Below are 6,351 nucleotides of genomic sequence, written 5' to 3'. Positions count from 1 at the left end.
TCTATGTCACACCCACATATGCATCTATGGACACAAGGCCGATAAGCATGAACCTCTATTGAAGGCCTATAGCAATAAAAAAAAATTACATTAATTCCTGCAAGAGAGTCAGGGTGATTTGTCACATTACAGACATGTGCTGACAATCACAATATGAGCACAGTGACATCCATTGGTTGACTGACCTTACGTTTGTTTAGCTCATCTAGAGAGTATGGAGCTACAATTTATTTCCCAGGCTCCATTAAAATAGTAGTAGTCCAATTAAAAAACTGTGCATACATTAAGGGCTGCTCTGTTCATGGCATATGCACAGTTTGAATTTTCTTTTCCTGTCATTCAGAGGGTTTGGGGGTTGATCCAGCCCCCTCCGGCAGGCAGTCTCACACAGTTTCACTCCCATCAGACTGTCAGAAAAGACATCAGGTGGAAGCAGCCACCCAAATGCTAGAGCCACCACTGCAAGGTGACCTGGGAATGTCTATCAAGTAAAGCTCAAACATGGTGAGAACACCTGCAGAGCAGCAGCTGAATGATAAATGTGGATAACAACATCACGTCCTACAAAAAATGCAAAAGTATTAGTATGACTAGGAACTCTTACCAACATACGAAAAACACCTATTTTAGTTACCAATCGTTTTTTCAGTATTGTACTGACATCGCATGCTCATTATGCCCGCGTTCTACAATAGCATGCAAGGCACCAGCTTGCTTCTTCTTAGTACTGCCAGTAATACCAAGCAGCTGCCATCATATTCTGGGGTGAGGGTGGTTAACATGCTTAGGTTTTGACATAATATACCAGGGAGCTGCCTATCAAATCACAGTGCTGCAAATATTATGATGTTATTGCCATTTTGTGCCCTGGGATTTAGCTTGTTCATCATACTTAGGGACTATACATAATGCTAGTGTACAACCATCATATTTTAGAGGGAGGTACAGAACCTGCCTGTGAAATCGGTGACTATGACTATGTGATAGGCCAGGCCACTTAATGTACCTGGCGCTGTGAAGATGTTGGCAGTTGCTAACATGCCTTGATTCTGCAAGAGCTGAGCTCTGCGACTGCATTGCAGATGGGCCACCTTCCTGCATTGGAACTGCAGACAGCACAGTTTTCCTGAAAGCACCGACATTTGGGAATTTAGCTGCAGCTACCCCTTTTCCTTAGGATGTTTGGTCATTCCCAGTACCACTGATGTAACTACACCTTCCTGGGATTTCATATCTACAGTCCCAGAAATCAGGACTACTCTATTCCGTTACCCTAAAGTAGCTTTGGGGCATATCAGCAACAACCGGCGATAATTATTACTAAGCGCACTTAGCGCTAGGATAATTATCGCCGGCTAGCGTGGATTTTTATCGCTGAGATAGCGTGCTATTAGCAACGCTTATCTCAAAAGCGATAAAAATCCTAGCGCTAACCGCCTAACGTGACATTATCGCTGGAAACCCAGCGATAATCTCACGAAATGTGGCGTTAGCTTGTTGATATGGCCCCACAAACTTAGCCATGATATCCACTTTCCATAGGATATCATGGCTAAGTAAGTCCTGAAGCAGGCGTAAGGAAAGTAGCGATAACAGGGGTATCGCTACTTTTCTTGCTGCTATGCTTCATAGCGTGGGGCTTGATGATAGGAGAAATGTCGCTTAGCGACATTTCTCCTGTCATGTCAGGTCAAGAATGCCCACTTAGCATCTCATTAGAGATGCAAAGCTGGGCGTTAAGATTTTGTGCGCTAATGCAAGGTTTCACTGTTAGCGTGACCTTGCTAATTAGGCGATAAAATTATCGCCGCTTTTCGGTCGAAAACGGCCGCAAAAGCGGCGATAATTTTCTATTGTCGCCTTGTAAATATGCCCCTTAGTTTTCTATGGGTGCTGTATCCTTAAACCTGTGATCGTGGGCGGCACCTCTGCAAGATAAAGAATTGGACAGCTCAAGTCACAATCTCAGAGCCAGAAGCTATAATATATGAATGCCCTGGGTACTTTAAAAGTCTTCAAATAATATCTCCTTGACAACGCAGGATGCAGTTCCAGATGAATTGTAAGATCATGGGGGCAGATTAACAAGGAACATGGAAAATTAATGCTAAGGGCGCTTAGCGTTAATTTTTTTAGCGCCCGCTATCGCTGGATAATATTGCCTGGTTATCGCGTTATTAACAACGCTAACCGCCTAGGCGATAAAAAATCCAGCGATAGCGGCATTTTGGGAGGTTGTCGCTGGTAATGCAGCGATAAAACTACAAGGATAGGGATATCCTTGTTGATAGCCCCTTGGTGGACTTAGTCATGTAATCCACCTCCCATTGGATTACATGGCTAAGTCTGAAAATTAGCAGACGTAAAAAAGCAGCATTAACCGTGGTTAGCGCTGCTTTTTTTGTCTCTAACAGGGTTAGCGTGAAGCTTGATAATAGGAGAAGTGTCACTTAGCGACATTTCTCCTATTATTTTGCTCTGGAACGCCAACTTTGCATCTCATTAGAGATGCAAATGGAAGCGTAGTGAAAAAGGGTCCTAACATGCGATTTTGCATGTTAGCACCCTGTTGTTGATAGGGCGATATTTTTATCTTCGCTTCTTTGGCTTTTAAAGCCAATAAAGCCGAGATAAAGCCCTTGTTAATATGCCCCATGGTCTCTATAGACATTCAAGAAGGATAGAGAAAGCAGTTAATATGCAGAGGTTAAATATTCTTTGTAAATCATGAATAACGGTTGCCGAAGAACAGTGCTAATTTTACCCTTATGTGACATCAGCCTGACATGATGTGCTAGATAAACTGTGTAATCTCCTCTTTGGCTCTAAAGATTTGGGGCCATATTATCAAGGAATGGCGATAACTTTGTTGCCGCTTTAGGGCTGTTTCCTGCCGCTAAAGCGGCGATAATGTTATCGCCGTTCCTTGATAATATGGCCCTTCTTCTTCTTCCCAGTCTCTTAAGCACATTAGCATGGTACCCTAAAGGGCCCATTAGGAAGTCCCAATATCTCCAGAGGAGACTTGACGGACTGTAGAAATGGGCAACATTCTTCATGAAGATTCCTAACCAATTAATTAAAGGTCGATAATTATTATGCTAAAGTAGTGAAATCTCATGACTTATTCTCCTGTCCAATCCATTGAACTGGCAGTAGCATTTACAGAGGCAGAGTACAGTGAGGGTATGTGTGGCGGAAAATTACTTGCTTTTTTTGTTATAAATAATTTATATTGGAAGTTAATGAAGCAATCGTAACACAAAATGACAACCATATAAGTAGATACATATTAAAAGAAATGCAAAAATGTGAGAAATATATAATTTGGAGACTTTTTAATATAAAATGAGAAACAGGAAAAAGATTGGAAAAGATAATAGGGGCATATCAGCAAGGCGAGGCGATAGAATTATCGCCGCTTTTGCGGCCGTTTTCGTCCGTAAAGCGGCTATAATTTTATCGCCTAATTAGCAAGCTCACGCTAACGCGTGAATACTTGCGTTAGCATAGGAATTCCTAACGCCCAGCTTTGCATCTCTAATGAGATGCAAAGTGGGCGTTCCTGACCTGACATGACAGGAGAAATGTCCCTAAGCGACATTTCTCCTATCATCAAGCCCCATGCCATGATGCATAGCGGCAAGAAAAGTAGCGATAACCCCTGTTATCGCTACTTTCCTTACGCCTGCTTCAGGACTGACTTAGCCATGATATCCTATGGAAGGTGGATATCATGGCTAAGTTTGTGAGTCCCTATCATCAAGCTAACGCCACATTGCGCGAAATTATCGCTGGGTTTCCAGCGATAATCTCACATTAGGCAGTTAGCGTAAAGATTTTTATCGCTTTTGAGATAAGCGTTGCTAATAGCACGCTATCTCAGTGATAAAAATGCACGCTAGCCGGCGATAATTATCCTAGCGCTAAGTGCGCTTAGCGATAATTATCACCGGTTGTTGCTGATATGCCCCATAGAGAGAAAAGTGGAGAAGAGAAAGGAGAGAGGAGAAGTGGGAGGAAAGTAGACTAAGAGAGTGATGAGTGTCAGGAGAGAAATGCAGTAAAAGGTAACCAGTATAAATCAGATTTGTCCTTTTTGATGCAAAGTAGAAGAAGATACAGCATGTTTTCTATGTTCATCACATACAAAATTCCACTATGCAAGCATGAATAATTTAGAAAAGTCTTTCCAACAAGAAAATATTACTTACATAGGGGCATATCATCAAGGACCGGCGATAATTATCGCTAAGCGCACTTAGCACTAGGATAATTATCGCCGGCTAACGTGGATTTTTATCGCTGGGATAGCGTGCTGTTAGCAACAGTTATCTCAAAAGCGATAAAAATCCTAGCGCTAACTGCCAAACGTGAGATTATCGCTGGAAACCCAGCGATAATCTCACAAAGTTTGGCGTTAGCTTGATGATAGGGTAAGGCAAACTTAGCCATGATACCCACCTTGCATAGGATATCATGTCTAAGTCAGTCCTGAAGCAGGCGTAAGGAAAGTAGCGATAACAGGGGTATCGCTACTTTTCTTGCCGCTATGCTTCATAGCGTGGGGCTTGATGATAGGAGAAATGTTGCTTAGCGACATTTCTCCAGTCATGTCCGGGCAGGAACGTCCGCTTTGCATCTCATTAGAGATGCAAAGCTGGGCGTTCAGAATTCAGGCGCTAATGCAAGGTTTCACGCGATATTGTGACCTTGCTGATTAGGCGATTAAATTATCGCCGCTTTTCCGCCCGAAAACGGACGCAAAAGCGGCGATAATTTTTTATCGCCTCGTTGCTGATATGCCCCATAGAAATTACAATGAGAAGATCTAGCAGTAGAGGTCTAGGAAACAAATGATGAATACTAGGTGATAAAGAACCTAGGAAAACATTCTCTATTGTAAACGGGATATGACATTCAAAATGTTTTACAAATGTTGACCAAACTAAAGTGAAAAAGGTTTCAACATGGTAATAGCTGTACAATCTATGAACTAAAGGGCCATTATATGTAGGATAGGACCAGCATATAGGGGACACAAAGGGTTAACAGTTAGCAATATGTTCTGGTTTAATAACAGCTCCATGATAGATAACAAAGAGGGGCTGCATAACATGAGTGGCTTGAGAGGTTAGTGTGAGCCATATATTATCCCAAAATTGGGAAGAAAATGAAATAGATAAATCATCTTCCCATAATAGTTCCAAATGTCTTTTAGTTCTAGTCGAATTTGGAGAAAGTAAGGTCTCATCAACAAGGGCGGTTTGGGGCATTGTACTATGTAAAACATTATAGGGAGATACAACTGGTACTGGTAATAATGAATCCGGATTTATGTGGTACTTGGAGAAAAAACATTGAATAGGAGAGGAAATTAATTTATAGTCCTCTAAAAATGAGTCAGGTAATTGATATTAGAACATTGAATGCTGAGAGCTCCATTGAAGACAGTGGAGTGGCTGCAGGTTTATAATGGCTGGTATAAGCCTGGAACTCTAACATTCCAATGTTTCTGTTCATGTTTCTTCCTTTTTAATTCAGAAATTTCCGCCCTTAATGGATGGAATGTTTTAATAGCCTTATAGTACTTCTTCCTCGAGCTATATTGGTTGTTAAAGGCTCTCAGTCTTGTTATAGGCGCTGTCCTGTGGTTAAGACCTATGACTCAGGTTTAGGGCCTTTAACAACCGGTTAGCCCTTGGCCGTGGGCTATAGTGCTTTATTGTGTTTGTAATTAATCAAAAGTTGCAATAGAATTTCGTTCCACAGATTGGTGTACATAAGTAATACCCTTTTCTTTCCAATCTCTAAAATATATAGATCTATTAAGAAGTTTAAGAAATGTATTATACTAAATGGAGAAATACAAGAAACACTGCTGGAAGTTAAATCTATGTAAAAGTATTCTATGTAAAAAATAGTGGGGCATATCAACAACAACCGGCAATAATTATCGCTAAGCACACGTAGCGCTAGGATAATTATCGCCAGCTAGCGTGGATTTGTATTGCTGAGATAGCGTGCTATTAGCAACGCTTATCTCAAAAGCGATAAAATTCCAGGCGCTAACTGCCTAACTTGAGATTATCGCTGGGAACCCAGCGATAATCTCGCGCAATGTGGCGTTAGCTTGTTGATAGGGCCCCACAAACTTAGCCATGATATCCACCCTCCATAGGATATCATGGCTAAGTCAGCCCTGAAGCAGGCGTAAGGAAAGTAGCAATAACAGGGGTTATCGCTACTTTTCTTGCCGCTATGTTTCATAGCGTGGGGCTTGATGATAGGAGAAATGTCACTTAGCGACATTTCTCCTGTCATGTTAGGTCAGGAACGTCCACTTTGCAT

Source organism: Triturus cristatus, chromosome 11 (genome assembly GCF_964204655.1).
Source record: "Triturus cristatus chromosome 11, aTriCri1.1, whole genome shotgun sequence".
NCBI lineage: Eukaryota > Metazoa > Chordata > Amphibia > Caudata > Salamandridae > Triturus > Triturus cristatus.
Note: the sequence above shows the minus strand (reverse complement) of the source record.